Genomic DNA, 17,071 nt, shown 5'->3' with positions numbered 1-17,071 from the left:
GATTGAATGGGTGCTGTGGATGTGATTATATAATACTGCCCTTTCCAAGCAGTGTTTTTGGTAGGTTTTAATAAACAGACTTTTCAAAAGACGGCAATATAGAATTGTTAGATCCGTTGTTGATCTAAAAATATTTGCTTTATATTTTCATTAAATGACTTCTTTTAATATTTTATTCAGAATACTTATGAACTGCTGCAAAACGGTAATTTATTTTTCCCCAGATCTTGTATTACGTGTTTTTTTCAGACGAGCACAAATCAAAATGAAATGAAAATATGGACAGTTGCTAGGTAATAAGGGTATCTTTTGATGTGATCATTTGATTGTAATTTAATTTGAGTAGTGATTCCATAAGAGCTGATCGAGAAAATAAATTTGTTAGAATGAAATAGTCTGTGTCTGATGCATAAACACTGTGTGGGAAGAAAAGAGTCCTTTAGAAAATAGTTTTTTACAATGCAAATCCTGAAGGGATAGAGCTGAGGAAGCCGTCTGCTCCACCTAAGGTACATTTGCAAATTTAGAATAAAAGGCAATGACAGAAACCGCTAGTAACTGACCACGTAGTCACTCCTTGTTAGTCTGTTAATTTCACAAAATTTGTCCCTCCCTTAATTTTAGTGGGTGTTTTTAGTGTTTTTAGGTGAGATTGTCTAAATGCTAGTCCTTTTCTCAGAGATACCTGTGTCCTTTATCACCTTTATCAGAATGTTGGACTACATCCCCAATAAAAAAGTGCCAACTGGTTATTAATGGTGAACACAGAGTCCCTCACCACCACCACCAAAGTTTAGCCTCTCTTTTCCCTCTCATCTCCCCTCCCCCATCATATTGCTACATCTCTTTCCTCTTTTTTCTGAAGACTAATAGTGGTAAAGAATAGCTTACAAGTCGATGAAATATTTTTATATCAATTACTTCCCATTAATAACTATATGTAATTAAGTTTAAATTATTAAGCCGTTTGGGGGGGTTGTTTTGTTTGTTTTCTCTATAATATGGGAGAATGTAGTTCTAAACCCCTCATTGTGGACCACACTGCATTACCCTCAGTGTGATCACCAGCTCAGACTTAAGATTCTACATTTTTCCTGTGTTTCCCTCTTTCCCCAGTATGATTCTATATTTTCTTTACCGGTGCTGAGGGTTTTCACTTTTTGATCACTCTTTAGATACACCCTGCAGAGCGGTCACATTTATCAAGTTAATGTATCAATATTTACAATGTGGGAAAATGAAAGTGTAATGCCTCAGGTTGTAAGTAACAAGACGCAAAAGGCTCTGCTTCCTTGAGTCCCTTCGTATTGTACTTAAAAAAAAAAAAGTATTTGGGGGTGATAAAGCAATGATTTTGTAGATTAGTTTCCCCCTAATCTCATTGAGCTGTCACTCACTTTTTGCGTCTTCTCTCATCTTTACTCCCTCTCCCTGTGATATCAATGCAGGGGTTAAAAAACCCGGAAAACTGTGAGAGCAACAAGGAGCAGTTATTTCTTCCAGACAGACCCTGTGTCACTTTCATAAATCAAGCCCAGCCAGATGGCCGTGTATTGGGTTGCATTATTTTAAACACCAAATCGTACTAAAAATCACAATCATTTTGATTTGTGAAATCTGAAAAAGGCCATATTTATTAAACAGAGAGCAGGGAAAAAATGAAAACAAGAAACCACAATTTACTTTTCTTTGCCTTCTCGTTTCCTATTTGTCTTGCTATTGTAATCTCTTTGCCCAGCAAATTTACAACCTGGAGTGGGGGTGTGGTGACAAACTTTATCATTTTTTGAGGGTCTACAGGGGCAAGCACGGAAGGCCTTATTGGAAAGCTGAGGATCGGGTGTGGTTGTTTTCATAGGGTGGATGCTACTGGCGCGTGAGATGAAAACCTATGTTCCCTACAGGACTGGTAGTGGTTGATCAGACAGAGAATGGGTCTATTTCAAATGTTAGGAGGCATTTGCTTACTTGATTTGGCTGACAACAAAAGAACTAACATTGGATTTCACCCTGTTTTCTATTAAAAAGTAACCTTTGCTGTTTACTTTGGAAGAAGCTCTGATTTAGAGGTAGCAGAGTAACTTAGAGCAGCTGGGAAAGCTGGCCCATTTTATTCCATTATTTTGTATTTTTTTTAAGTGAGCTCATGCTTGCACTCCATATTTTTTTTTAAAAATCAACCCTTTGAATGTATTTACAAAATGAAATTCATGGTTGCAAAACAAGTGAGGGCAGATACAACTGAGAGGTTTTGTGCTAAGGCTTATATTGTTACACATGTAAATAATGAAAATATTGTTATATATCACCAGATCTTTTTAATGAATTTGGTCATTGTGTTCCTTTGTAGCGCAAGTGTCTTGTGCTTCGTCAAGTGTTCGTTTGTTTCCTCCATTTCAGCCCACCCCCTCCTCCCCTTCCAACTCAGAGGAAAGTGACAAAGTTCTGTTCCATCAATCTGGCTAATCCCAAGCTAGGCCCATTTATAGTTTGCAGTCTCCCGTGGCTTCTGATCAGTTGTCCAAGCTACAGCCATCTCATTCACCCAACCATCTTCCCCTGCAAGTCTGGGCGATAAATCATTCAAGGTGTATTTAAAATAGTCACTTTGTTGTTGTTGCTCTGCCTTTTTTTTTTCTTTTTTTTTTTTCTTTAAGTACTTAGCCAAGGACTACTTCTTTGTTCCCAAACCGAACTATTCATTATTGATCTTAAAGATTCCCTTTGCCCCCCTGTAGCCCCCAGTGTACGCTCATTACCATGCTCATAATCTGTTTTGTATGAATGGTTTTCAACATTCAGAGAATAATCGGTTCTAATATTAAATGCAGTCTATGCTATTGATAGTTTTATCGATAAGTGTAATATTTTAAATAATTTTAACAATTAAATTTGTTTTTTAAATTATATATTTGTAAAGTATTTATCCTGTTGGAAGCAACAATATATTGTTGTATTTATTCGTTTATTTTTGTAATAAATGATCAACCTCTTCAAGCTAAATCAAAAATGACACTTTTATATATTTATACAAAATGCATTTTAAGAGATGGCCATATTTGCACCAATTTGTATGTAAATAGAGTAAAGATCCATCATTAACTTGTAGCTTTCAGAACTAAATTGAAGGAAGAAACATTCTCTCCACACTGAGTTTGGTTTGCCCAAGTTCCAGGGTAATTAATCAAACTCTAAAATGGATGCAACAAGTATTGGCACTGGATGCAGACTTGAAATTAATTATTTAGGAGGTGGACCTGGTTTTTTTCAAGGCAGAAGGATAGAAATGAGAGAATCCACTTCTCTCATGAATTGCACATGGCTGACTGGACCTATTAGAACAGATGCTATGTAGCAGTGATAAAACCTAGTACCTGGCTGTGCTCAGATGTCTGTGGTGGGGAAGGGTGTGGAAGGAGAGTTAAAACTTTGAGGTTATCGGCGACCCAGAAGCAAGGTGATGTGGAAAAAGAGTTGTGCTATGGCTTTTTGAAAAAGTAGACCCTCTTAAAATGGCTCTGAGTGAAGAATGGCTCTCTCCTGGTCCTGTTACAGCAGAAGCAATCAGTGCAGGTGTAGTGATGGTGGTCGTGGTCGTGGTCGTGGTTGTGGTTGAGAGTGATACTTGTAGGAAGTGTAGGGGTCACCTCTCCAGCTTTGCAAATTCTGTAGGTCACTTGGTCATCTCAGTTCCTCAGAGCGGCTGTTCCGAGGGCCCGAAGGTCACCCACGTGACCTCCCGGCTGATGGAGCCCCACCGTGGGCTTGATCTTGATTTCAGTGAGGAAATCGGAGGGCTCTGGGTTTGCCTCCTGGACTTTCCAACCTAGCAAAGGAAGCGGCGGGGAGGCTGGAGGAGACGGGTGTGGGCGGGGCGGCGGAGATAGCAAGAGGGGTACTTGTGTAATCGGATTCTTTGATTCTGTTAGCCTGGCTCATGGCCTATTAATTAGATTACTGTCTCTTTCATTCTTGATTTCACATCCGTGTTTGTTCCTGTCTCCTAAAATGCGGGCGCGAGCGTGGCAAGCAGGAGCCTATGATGTCACTGCCGGCCTGTGGAGGCCGCCTGGCCTTCTGGAGGGCTGTGGGCTGCGTTCTGTATGAGTCGGATCTCCCTTAAGGAAGAGTCCTCCTGGAAGTGACCTCAGAGGGGTCTGGGAAGAGGGCAGCCGGCGTGCTCGCGGCGGCCGGGTGTGCGCGCGCTGCGGGCCTGGGGGCGCGGGCGCTGGGAGGGGGGCGGCGCGGGGTCGCGGCCTGGCCCCTCCACCCTGGGGTGCAGACGGCTGGCTCAGGTGCAAGGTCTGCCGCAGGTGGAAGTGGGAGATCGGAGGAGAGGGGGAGGGTGGTGCCGGCCTCAGGCCGCAGGCTTCAGACGCCCGCCTCCCTCGGGGATGCAGCGCGGGGCCCGGCGCCCAGGTGGGGCGGTGGTGCTCGCGGGGCGGGGGAGGGTGGCCCGACCCTGCCCGGCCCGGCTCTGCCCGGCGGCCCGGCCGTAACAGCTGCGGACAGTCCCACAAGCTGTTTTCCTCGTGGCGACCATTCAGCAAAACGCAAGATCCTTTCTCAAAGATTTAAATTTCGCGGATGAATTACCATACACCGGTTGCTTAGCAACTAAATTCAAGCAGGGCTAAGAATATGCAAGCTTTTTGTATTCTCATTAATAAAAATGCCACTCTGACACAGCAACCCGACTTTGGATCACTGCAACTTCTGTAAAAGCCGTAGGAGAATACAAACCGGTCCTGCCGTTTAATTACAGATCAAAACGGCTTGAAACGCGAGGTTTTGTTCATCTATCTCCCTAAAAGCGATGTAAAAAATAACGGCTTTTCAAGAGCAGTAGTAAATTTTTTTTTAATGGAGTTGTCTATCGGGGTTACTGATAATTGTCAACTGAAACTTTTTGAAACAGGTTGAAATATCCCCCTTCATCAGCATTTCTTCTCTGTCCCTCAGCCCCCATCCTCTGCTTCTGCGCTCCGTCCCCAGCCTGATAATAACAATGATTATCATAATTCTGGACCGACTCAGGCCTCGGGAGCCCTAGAGACTAAAGGACAGTTGGCAGAGCAATCGACAAGGCCGGTAGCTGGAGAAAACCTAAGAACCTGAGGAGCGGGCTGCGAACTTGTGGAAGTTTCCCGGGTGGGCTGGGGGGCGGCTGAGCCCAGCGCGGCTCAGGCTCCGGGCGTCTGGAGACAACTTCTGGGAACACCAGGGTAGAAAGGCCTGTTGCCCTCTGCTCCACGTTTGCGGATTTTCCGTCCTGGGGCCCGGCTTGCTCTGCCGGGAATTCGATGACCGTGGAGCTGAGAAAGCTGAGCTCAGGGCCTGCTGACCGACCCTCTCTGGGGCCCACGCCGAGGGCCCTGGAGGAAAAGTAAAGACGGAGCTGGAGCCCCGGGTCTCCAAGGACCTGGGTCGGGGCCAGAGACCCGGGCCTGGGGCTTCCATCGGGGGCACGGAGTGTCCCTTCCCGAAGGGTGCAGCGCAGGGAGGGGACGCACCGGCTCGGAGCAGGCTCCAGCCCTGGGCTGCAGTCCGAAGGGGGGGGGCCGGGAAGCAGGGGTCAGCGGGGCCGGCCTGGGGCACGGGGCGCTGCTTTGTTCGGGATTCGAGCGGAGGCGGGACGGCGGGAGGCCGGCGCTTGGTGGACTTCGGGGCTCCAGGCCCAGCCGTCGCCCCCGCCGGTGGGGGTGGGGGACTCGGGCGCCCCACGAACGCGAGGGTCGGCCGCGTGTGCCCGGCCGCATCGCGATCCCCGTCCGCGGGCTGCGGGCCGCTGGCCTGCGCGGCGACCCTGAGCGGGCGGTGGGCGAATGCGGCCGCAGGGGAGGCGGGTTTGCCAGGCGGCGGGTCGGTGCCCAAGCCGCCCGCCAGCAGGATCGCGCCGGCTTCGCCTCTCAAGCTGCCACAGGAGGCCATGGTCAGCTTTAGAAAGATCCGGGGGCAAAAGTGAAACTCCCCAGATTGATTACAGCAGCATTTCCAGGGAGCCAGCCCCCTTCGCTCGCACTTTGGTAAACGTGAGAACTTAAGAGGTTACTTTTCCCCCGGTCAGCCTGGACGCTTCAAGATCCTGAACACCGCCCCCCAACTGACTCAATTTAACCTGATTTCTTTGTAGTGAATACAAAAAAAAAAAAAAAAAAAAAAGAAAAGAAAGAAAGAAAGAAACCCAGTGGAAATTAAACCAGAAGTTGAATATATATTTGTTATATTAAGTGCTCAGAGGCATCAGAGTTCTCAGGAAAATGTACATAATAAACAGGAAGCCATTTATTTACAAATACAATTGCCCTAGACAAGCCACATTCCATGTACGTAATTCATTAATGGAATTTGTTCCTTCTCCTCCCTTTGGAAAGAGAAATTTTAGCTTTTAAAAATAGCTGTGTCTTGGGGGAGGGGAAGAAGAATGGTTAGTTTACCTGTTCCTAGAAAAAGAAGCAGTGGTGTCCCGGCCAATTCCTGTCTGTGGGGATGTTAAATAGTATAAAATAACCGTTTAAAAGACATGGAGAGGTTTTGTGTGTGTGTGTGTGTTTTTTTTCCTTTTTACTCTTCAGAAAATAAGTTTGTTGGCAGTGGTTCCTGTCACCAGAGTTGCCCAGGGAAATTGTGCTGGTAACTTAACCCTAGTTGGGGTGTGTGTGCACGTGTGTGAACAAAACTAAAATTTAAATAACTTGAGCTGGCTGGGAATATAGCAGAATTTAACCGTAAACCTCACGTAGTTGCCATAGTTTTAGCAATTTCTGTGGCAATGTGCCTGCTGCCCTCACTCCTTCCTGACAGGAGTCGCCCCTGGGGTGATGCTGGTTCTTGGCTTTCTTGCCCCCAGTATAAGCATCACTTACCTGGAGAACTTGAGTCTGGTCTTTATTAACTTGGGATGCTTTCTCTAAGTAAGTCCCTTTCCCCTGCGAGTTTCGAGTTGCGAGAGGGGCATTGTTTGGGAGAGAAAGGATGCCCAGGGGAAGGGGGAACCTAGTGTGAGTCTCTGGGCACCCCAGTGAGTAGTGAGTCAACATCAAAAGCACAGGACACACCTGAGGTAGGTTTGGAGCTTCCCGAGGTCCCCAAATGAGACATTTACAGAGGACAAAAAAGAATAACTGTTTTCCACATTTCATTGTTGTAGCTACAAAATAACGGGACGAACACTGAGAGGAAAGAAAACACATCTTTTAATTCAAAAACAAAAACAAAAGGGCAAGGGATGTTTTGACGAAGCTTCCTGGGAGATCCAACATTTGTTCTGTCCTGCAGGACTGTGTCCCTCCTGGCAGAAGACAAGCCCATTTAGCCGACTGGGACACTGCACTCTGAAATAGAATAGATACTCATTTCAAAGAGCTCGCCTTGCGCCAGCACTGAAATAAAAGATGCCCAAACCTGTCACCCTCAGTCCACCTAGGTTCAGGCAGGGCAACTTCCAGGTGTGAAGGGGAGCCAGGCAGGGTCCTTCCATTCTGCCCATGTGAGAATCTCGGAGGGAGAGTCTATGCTTCATTTACATTTCCAAGGTTGAAAACTCTCCAGCAGAGTTTTTAAAAAATAAATAAATTAGGTCTAATCGGAAAGATTCGTGTCACCCAGAAACTAACAAAATGAAACTAAATGTCTTACTAGCTTGGTCTTGAGAATCTGTAGGTTACAACAGGGAAACACCCATCAGTAAAGAAAACAACACCTACAAACTCTTTTTAGTTAACGTTTTGGGGGAGAAATCTTTCAAACTTGCTCGGGCCATCCTACTGATTATGCTTTGTACTTCTCCAAGATTTCTTCCAAACAGGGCTTTAAAAAACTGTTTCAAACCTGAGAGATGTCTTTAACTCTTCCAGGAACTATTTAATAGTTGTCCTGGATGTTTTTAACAAGAGAGGGAGGCTAAGCAAATAGCCTTGGGTCCAGTGACATCTTGGGGAGAGGAGGTGGTGGGGACTCAAGGCACACCTAAAATGGGGTTTTTGATTTTCAATGGGGGAGCCTCGCAGGTCAGCACTACTTACTTGTGTACCTGAACTCACAGGCTTTCCTCTATTTATCAAGGAGGAGGGCCTGCAGGTCTGCAGGTGAGGGGGGTGGAAGTGAAGGGAGAGAGACCAGAGGACAGATCAGTTACCTCTCCCTTTGTTCCTGGGCCTTGAACTGGGACTTCAAGAAGGGGGAAGAAAAGCGCTTCCCCCCCAGTGAAGCCGCCACATCCATTTGCATCACCCTGACACCCCTACCCCAGCCAAAAAGCCAAGTGCTGGCTGATTGGGAGCAAATTGGTAACCCGAGGAATCCCTGTGTGAGTGTGTTACGTAACATACAGAACTTTCTGCGGGGAGAGGTGCTCACACTTGATTTTTCTCCAAATGTCTATGTGCAGGCATAAAGGCCTAGAAGGAAGGAATGGAGACAAATTAAATAGCTTTAATTTAAAAACACTAGGGAGAAATGGGAAATGTGTGGCCACATACGACGATGCATGCAAGCCTGTGTGTATGGGAACAGTCATTATTTGTACCTCCTGTTTGCCAGAGTATCCTTTAAACACCCTGCATCTAGCTGTACTTTGGCTAAAAGAGGAGTTGTACCTTATTTGGGGGCTGGGAGAGGGCCACCCTACCCGGGAACACCGGGCCCTGGTGGCCCTGTTGCCAGTAGGAGTCAAGTTAGTTCACGGCCGTGTTATCCTTAACCTGCTCTTTTCGTCTGAATCCTCAAATTCTTACCGTGGGAGGGCAGGTTACCCCCTACCCATGGCCCTGCTGTGCGCACCTCGGTCGCCCCGGCCTGTGGCCAGAAAGCTGCTCTCTCACCGGCAGCAGGAGGCCGCCGCCGCCGCCGCCGCCGCCGCAGCCCGAGGTCACATTCAGAAACCCTGTTCTGGGAGAACCTCGCCCCAAAGGCGAAGGCGGTGCAAACCGTGTTCATTTGCCCCAAGCGCGAAGGGGAGATGTAACCGAGGGACGAGCATTTTGCAGGAGGGGATCTGGAGCGGGGCAGTTGATCCGGGCAGGTTCCCTGCGCCAGGCCCTCTCTGCAGGGGTTGTGGGGGGGGCCGGGGGGTGATGGGGGTGGAAGGGCTCGGGAGGGGGAGCTGCCGAAGGCGCGCAAGCTGACAAAGCTGGAACAAAGGCTTCGCGCAAAAGTAGTACCAAGGATCTTTAAATCATCACACACCTTACAGGCGTGTCCCCAGCTCCCGGGACGGAGAGTCCGTTGATCGTCCCCCCGGGCTCCGCGGACGTGCCCGGGCAGTCAATGGTGCGGGGCTGGCTGCCGGGCGTCGCAGCCTCGGCCCCGCGCTCCGCCGCGAGCGAGGGCGCGTGGCTGGTCCCCCGGCGGCCCGGTGAGGCGCTGGTCCCGTTGGGCAACACGCGTCGCCCCCGGTTGGCCCCGGGAAGGTGGTGGGCTGCGGTCCGGCCCGGCGGTGCCAGGGTGCCCGGCGGTGCCAGGGTGCCTGGCGGTGCCTGGGTGCCCGGCGGTGAGGCCTAGAGCACTGCGCACGCCTCCCTGTCTCCCCGCCCGGCCAGAGCCGAGCGCTGGAGAAGGGAGCTCGTGGGGTTGGCGGCGTCTGAGTCACCAGGGCCTTGGCAAGGAAAGCAAGCGGTACGCGGTGGCGAGGACGCCCCCAGGACGCGCTGCTGGGGCGCTCACGGAGGCAGGTGGGCCTTTCCCAAGGCCTCGGCCTGGGCCCTGCGCCCAGTTCCTCGGCCCCTGCAGCCCGCGCCCCGCACGCCGCCGCCACAGAGCCCTAGCGGTGACCCTGCGCCCCAGCGCAGCCTGGGCCGCCAGCTGCCGGGTGGGAATACGTGGGTAGGAGTTGCGCCCTAGCCCCGGGATCGGGCAAAGTTGCGACCAGCGCAGGGGAGTGGGTGCCTGGAGAGCGGGAGCACCTCAAAGACCCGTGCCTTCCCCCTAACTGCCCCCGCTGAGTTCCAAGGCTCCCAGGGCACTACCCACGTTTCCCTGGGAACTCGGGGGCCCAGGAGTGGGGTTCAGTGAGACAGGCGGGAAGCGAGAAGCTCAGGGTCCGAGTTCAGGACTCGAAGTAGGTGGAGGAACGCATCAGGCAGAGGTGTCCCTCCACCCGTGGGTGGATGAGGACAAAGTGGGTGATGGGGACAAAACCTTGGGGGAGAGGTAGAAGCGGGTATAATATGTGGTCAGTGACTCTCCTCGGAGGTGTTTCCTTTCTTTCATTCAACCCAGGGGGAGGCCCTGGGAATGGCTGACGACCTGGGCATCCAGCTGCCAGCACCCACCCCTCCAGGCCTCCCAGCCCCCCGAGCTGCCCAGAGCAGGAGGTCTGCCGAAGGTGGCTCCAGCCCTCGGGCCAGGCCTCCGGACGCCTCCCACTACGCCCTCCTCCTGCTGGCCTGGGCTGGGCCGGGGCTTCGACCCCACAAATGGCCCCTGCGGAGGGGCCTGCTCGGAAATTCCACCCAGTCAGCCCAGCCTGAGTGACACTAGCTCCTACCCCCGGCTACGCGCAAGTGCAAATGAGATGCATTTGGGTTGATCGGTCCACCGTATTTTCTGCAACTTAACGTGTCTGCGTCCTGTCAACTCCTCTAGTTGGGAAGAATAGCAGAAATTTTTAAAGAGAATTTCTTGTGTGTGTGTGGTTTCCAGCTACCATTCCATCCAGGGAGATGGGTGGGAGTGGAGACAAGGAGGCTTGCTGACATGAACAACATGATATAAACCCTCCTGAAGTGCAACTTTAAGCCACAGAGAAAGGAAAAAGAGGTGGGGGTGGGTTGCGGTTGCCGACTAGAGACCTGGGTGAAACTTAGGTGCATCTGGCTGGGGAAAGTGTCAAGCTCTAAGTTTTCTTTTTGAGAACAAAATTCATTTGTCCTTACTTGGGTGGAGGGGACGGATCAAACTCCTTCCCCCAGCTAACCTGACATCTTGAACAGTGCGTTTGGGCTACTTAATGGGGGTGAGTGGGATCCACAGGGGAGGTGGGGAGAAGTTTGCTGACACCACAGAGGTCCTATCTGGGTAAAGCGTTTGCTGTCCTCTGTATGTCAATTTCCAAACCAGGTGTAAGTAAATTGAGGAAAAGCCTCCAATTCTCACCAGATCCGCCCCACCCTGCGTTTCCTGGGAAAGCAAGTCCTCTCAGACCTTGATGATGTGGGCCTTCTGTAAGGTAAGGCGAGGGACCAAATGGCCTCTGGTATTCTGCCCCCAGCCACCTCGGAGGGCTCCCAGGGCCCTAGAACCCTGGTAGGACACAGGGCCAGCTCCAGCCTCCACGCCTTCCCCTCTTCACAGGTATTTGCAGTCTCAGGCTTGTCTGCAGCTGACCCAAGGAAGCGGAACAGCAGAATTTCGGAGCCCTGGCCCTCTCCCTGCCACCAGACTCAGTGGTGGGCAGGGCCCAGACTGCCCCGAGTTACGGGAGCTGCGTGCCGGCCTCTAGCCCCCTCTTCCCTGGGATTCTCAGGGTCAGCAGGGAATTTGTTGTTGAGTATGGAGCTGTCGTGTTAAGCCTCTGGGGTCGGCCGCCCTCTCCAAGGAGCTGTAGCAGGACTCTCAGGACTACAGGGTCTTATGTGGACTGCTGACAGCCTGAGCCAGGCAAAAGGAGCCACTGGCAAGAGCATACCCCAGGCCCACTTCATTCAGGTGAGGTTTGGGGACTTGTCAGGTGTCCAAGATGAGCCCGCACCATCCAGTTACCTGTGGAGGACCCCTTCTCTGCTGTACTCCTTGGCTGAGGTGTGAGGTACCCTCAGGGCAATTAACTCTAACAAAACAGAATGGGGTAGGGTCAAGTGCTTCACCTGGAGAGCGGGGGGGGGGGGCACCCAGCACTCTGAAACCATCCAACCATTCACGCTCCTTTAGCAGAGGACTTTACTGGTCGCAAGCAGCTCAGGTTTCTGCCGTGAAGCCTGGGCATTTCCATACCAGCCTGGTAAATACATCAGAACCAGATGTGCGCTGCTGCTCTGGCTTCCACCAGGAGCCAGCGAGGTGCCGGGGAGATGTCCTGAACACATTCACTGCCCCAGCTCACCCAGTGTCCTGACAGGCTGGCAGGAAGGGCTGAACGCTGGGGAACGAGCAGAGGTGACCCAACACCTCCGACTGCCCCGTGGCTGAGCCTGCCTGCGTCATGGTGGCTGGCCAGGGCCCCTGCAAGCTGCCCTCCCTTCTCACTGTGGACTCCCAGTGGCGATGTATTCCCTCCCTCCCTCCCTGCCACCTCCTCCCATCCCAGAACTGAGCCTGGATTTCCGTTTGGGGTGAGAAGCGGTGTCAAGAAAGAGGCAAGGGGGGCTGGTGAACCACCTTCAGCCTCAATAGCCTTTACACCAACAGATGAGTCTCACTAACCTTTTCTTTTGAACAGTCACTCAGCCTGTGACAGGCTAAAACCATGTGAACCCATGAGCAAAAAGAAAATCTTTTTTCAGACCAAGTTCCTTATTTCTCCTTTGCTCCCTGAGTTCACCAGCCCTCACTTCCCCAGTTCCTAGCCTTCCCGATATCCACGAGTCCAGCTGAAGATTTAAAACACTTGTTTCTTAAAATCTTCCAGGGCTCTCAGTATTACCAGAGTAACTGGAGGGAGAACGCACCCTCCCTTCCAATCCCCCCACGACCAAATTCTGCATCCAAACCAAATAACCACCACCATCAATTACACTTCGCGTAACTTGACGCAGCCAGGAGTGAAGACTCCGTTATTTACCAGAAGTAGAAATCAACTTTACTGAAATAAATAAATTCCACCTTGACCATGGGATACCTGCTGGAGAGCTCTTTGAGAACTTCATCCGTCTTCTTACCTCCTTTACGGGGGTGGAATGCTATAAAAATCTGGGGTAGCAGAAATTTGAAACAGCGTGGTTTGGAGTCCTCAACTCCAATCATTAGTAATACAGTCATTAATAGTCATTATTGGCACTTAATTGCTTGGTCTGATGGGTGCTTTAGTTATGACCCGATTTAGTTTCCTGGAGAAGTAGAGGTGGTCCAGGATCAGTGAAGGGAAGCCATTTGCAGGCAACTTTTTCCAGCAGAAGGGAAAGTACTTTTGATATACTTGCAGACATGTGTCTCACACATTTTTTTCCCTGCCTTTTGTAAACTAAGAATAAACATTACAGATCTGGGTTTTAATTTATCCAGATGGGATCATAAAGTACCTAGGAGATTTCATAGATATGTGTGTGTGTATATATATATATATATATATATACACACACTCACACTATAGAATATATATACACACTATTTCATATATATTTCATATATATACAAACACGATAGAATATATATACACACTATAGAATATATGTATACATAAACGCACACCTTAGAGTTAAGGACACAAAGGCTGTTCACACTGAAAGGTGGAAAAGAAACTCAATACCAAAGCAGAAAGAACTGAACCGCCAGCGGAATCGAGTAGCTGAGCAAGTTCACTTTATTCCTTCGCAGGAAGAGGGTCAGCGGCGGCGAGGGAAAGTTGCCCCGGGTCTTTGCAGAGGGACACGGCTGCGAGGCGCGCCAGACCTTCCCACCAGCGGCCGCCTGGGCTCCAGGCTTCGCGACCCCTCGTCCCTTATCACCTCCCCATCCACCCACCCACCCACCCACACACACACACACGCTCCTCTCTGCCGGGGTCTCCGTTTCCACCTGGCTCCCCAGTTCAGGACCCAGCCAGCCGGAGGCCTGCCTCTGCCAGGCGGCCCTCCCCCTCCGCCGCCGGGCCGGCTGCCCGCTCCCCGCGCTCTGGACTCACCCGGCGCGGTCCTTCCATCCACTGCGCACACAGACAGGAAACCGGCCTCAGTCGGGGCAACTGAATTTGAAACCGCACTTGGTCGATACCATCAAAGACAAGAGCGTACACTTGGGGCTCAGAGCTCCCGAGCCCGCTTCTAGCAGAAAACCGGGTACGGGGCGGGGCGGGGGTGGGAAAGGCGGCCGGGGCCAAAATCGTCCTTCCGACCGCGCCGCCCGCTTTCTTAAGGAAATGAACGCGACGGGCCGCGCGCCCCAGCCCGGCTCTCGCCCCCGGCCCACCGGCCCCCGGTCCCCGTCGCGGCTGCGGGGACCCGGGCGCGGGGCTCGCGTCCGCGCCGCCGGCCCGGGCCCGGCATTAAATATTCATAGAGATCGCTACTTTCTTAAAGGAGAACCCACCGCGCGGGAAAGTTCACAGCCAAGTGTAGGCACAAAGGAAGGTCTCGCTGCTGCGTGTTCCGGGTCTGGGAGACGCACCCCTTTCCGCGGCGGGGCCAGCGCAGGCGACATAAGGAGGAGCCTAAGGGACGGGAGAGCGTGATCAAGTCACTTTTTTTGGAGAGGGTGAAAGGGGAGCCGAACTTCGTGGCGGAAGGAAAGCTCGCTCCCTGATCCCCGAACAGTTACTTAGAAATTAACCGTCGCGTTTTACGCCCCAGAGTCCCAGGAGCTTTTTTCTTTTTTTTAAGGAGGCTGCTTGAGCTTCACCCGGGCTCCACCCGCATCGGGGACAGCAAGAAACTTTGCCCCGTGTTGTTGGAAACGCGAGCGCCCACGAAGTTTATTAAACCTCGTACCGAACCACAATTTCAGCGGAACGGTTCAAACACACAACCGACCCCGCACCTGCCCGCTTCCCCGCAAAGCAGAGACCGGGCTCGCGGAGAGCGGGGCGGCCAGTCGAAGAGCCTCGGGCGGGCGCGGTCTGGAGGCTTGTGTCTGCGCCCCGGTTCCCACCCGGCGCGTCCCCGGCCCCAGGGCCCCCGCGGCCTGAGCCCCAGCCTCGCGGCTCCTATCCCCGGAGCGCAGCCGGGCCCCGGGACCGAGCGCGAGTGGGCGGAGGGGCGAAGGGTCGGAGGCCGCGGCCAGCGAGCCGAGGCACAGCGGGAGCGCCCCGCCCGCGCCCCGGGCCTGGTCATGCGGCCCCGTGGGGTCGGTCTCGCGCGCCCTTGCCGGCAGGCTGCGTCCCCCCCGGCCCGCGGGGCTTTGTGTGCCCGGCCCGGCGCACTTTCGCGAGTGGTCGGAAAGCCTCGAGCGCCATCTAACGGGAGCAGCCGAAGCTGCCGCCGGGCTGAGGTGGGGACAGGCAGCGCGGCCCGGGCGGGGCCTCCCCACCTCCTCGCGCGCCGGCCGGACGCCACCCCCGGCGCGCGCACCGCACACGCGCTTGGGAATCTGGAGCCCCCGAAGCCCGCCTCCCCCGGGGCGGGGGCTGGGGGTGCAGCGGCTGCCTGGCCGCCCGGGACCGTTCCCTATGGCCCTGCCCTCTCCTCCCTTCCTCGCGCCCCAGGCCACAAGAGACGAAGGATCGTCTTGCACCTGCCTTATTAGGGCCCTGGTGTCCTTCAAGCGCTTTTGCCTTTTGGCCCGCGATGGAAAGTACTAAGAAGTCCCCGTCGGGAGCACCAGTTTTCCGAAAGAAACAGCCACTTAACGAAGAGGTCTGCAGCCAAAGAAGCTTCCAGAGGGATGGGGAAAGGCGACGAAAGAGGATAATGGTAACAAACAAAACAGAAGTGCCCAGCTGAGGGAGATTTGGTTCTGATGGGGCCTCACGGGAGCTTCCGTGGCTGCTACTTGGGAGCGGCTGTTTGGCGGGGCGACAGGTGGGGAAGCCCTGCAGGGGCCTCTGGGGAGGGCGCAGGGAGCCGGGCGCAGGAAGGGACGGAAGAGAGGAGCCGGCACCCCAGAAGATGGGCTGGAGCTTGAGGAGACTCAGGCCTCCTGAGTGTTCCAGGCCACCGTGGCGGGCCAGCTGTCCTGGGCGGTACACGTGGCGGCCATGCTCTCTTGTCAGCTCAGGGACTTCCGCAGAGTTGGGAAGTTGGCAGAAGGACTGGCATCCCTGACAAGGCCCAAACTGCCTTCTCCGCACACCCCGTAGCTACCGTCTGCCCTGATGTTTCCAGTGGGGGTGACCTGTCTCGGTGCTTCCAAGCAAAGGGCCAGAGGCAGGGAAGGCCGGTGGGCAGCCTGAGACCCGCCGCGTGGGCCCTGGTGATGAGACCAGAGGGACTGGAGTCTAGATCCCCCCAACTCCCGGGAACGCGGGGCATCTCCCCAGTCCAGGCCCAGAGGCGGTGAAGAGCTGAGAGTTTTCTGCCCTGCCTTCCTGGGGACTGGAATGCCTGTTCCTCCCTCAAATATGTCAGGAGGGTAGAACATGGTGTCAGATGGACAGTTTTTATTGTGGTAAAACACACATACAGTTCACCATCTTAGCCATTTTTAAGTGTACAGTTCAGTGGCACTAAGGACATTCCCTCTGTTGCACAACCATCACCACCATCCACAGAACACTGTCATCTTCCCAAACTGAAACTCTGTCCCCATTAAGCACTAACTCCCCCTCCCCTCCCCCAGCCTCGGGCACCCACCATCCTACCTTCTGTCTCCATAAACTGGACTACTTTGGACCCCTAATATAAATGGACTCATAGAATATTTGTCCTGGCTTATTTCACTTAACATAATGTCCATGGCATACATTGTAAAGCAATTACACTCCAATAAAGATGTTAAAAGAAAACAAAAGAACTCAGTCCTTTTTAAGGCTGAATAACAGTCCATTGTATGCATAGATGACGTTTTGCTTATTCATTCATCTGTTGATGGACACCTGGGTTGAGACCACCTTTTGGCTATTGTGAATCATGCTGCTTTGAAAGGGCATGTACAAATACCTCTTTGAGATCCCACTTTCAATTTGTTGGGGTGTATGCTGGATCACATGATGATTCTCTATTTAATCTGGGGGGGAGACTGCCCTGCTGTTCTCCAGAGTGGCTGCACCCCTTTGCGTTCCCACCAGCAGTGCCCAAGGGTTCCGATTTCTCCACGACCTCAGCAACACTCGCTATTTTCTGTTTTGGCTTTTTAAATAAGAGCCGTCCTAAGGGTGAGAAGAGGTATCCAACTGTAGTTTTGAAACGTTTTTAAGTGTAAATATAGAAACATAAAGAAATCATATTATTAGGGCAAATTGGCCGTGGGTTTTAGCAGAGTGGAAACATTCTGGTGACTCTCTCAGTTTTTAGTCTAATTTACCAAAGGGGAAAAGGGGAGAAAC

At 52.2% G+C, this 17,071-nt stretch overlaps 1 long non-coding RNA gene across 1 annotated transcript; it reads right to left on the bottom strand.

Moving 5' to 3' along the window:
- Positions 1-7,189: 7,189 nt before the first annotated feature.
- On the bottom strand, positions 7,190-14,084 carry LOC114900974. The gene is made up of 2 exons (XR_003794977.1): positions 13,778-14,084; positions 7,190-7,334 (listed from the first exon to the last, which is right to left on the bottom strand). It is a non-coding gene; the product is annotated as an uncharacterized LOC114900974 (long non-coding RNA).
- Between the last annotated feature and the right edge of the window lie 2,987 nt (positions 14,085-17,071).

Source organism: Monodon monoceros, unplaced genomic scaffold, assembly GCF_005190385.1.
Source record: "Monodon monoceros isolate NGI ecotype Baffin Bay Population unplaced genomic scaffold, NGI_Narwhal_1 Super_Scaffold_19, whole genome shotgun sequence".
Classification (NCBI taxonomy): domain Eukaryota; kingdom Metazoa; phylum Chordata; class Mammalia; order Artiodactyla; family Monodontidae; genus Monodon; species Monodon monoceros.
This window is presented reverse-complemented; position numbering and strand designations above follow the sequence as displayed.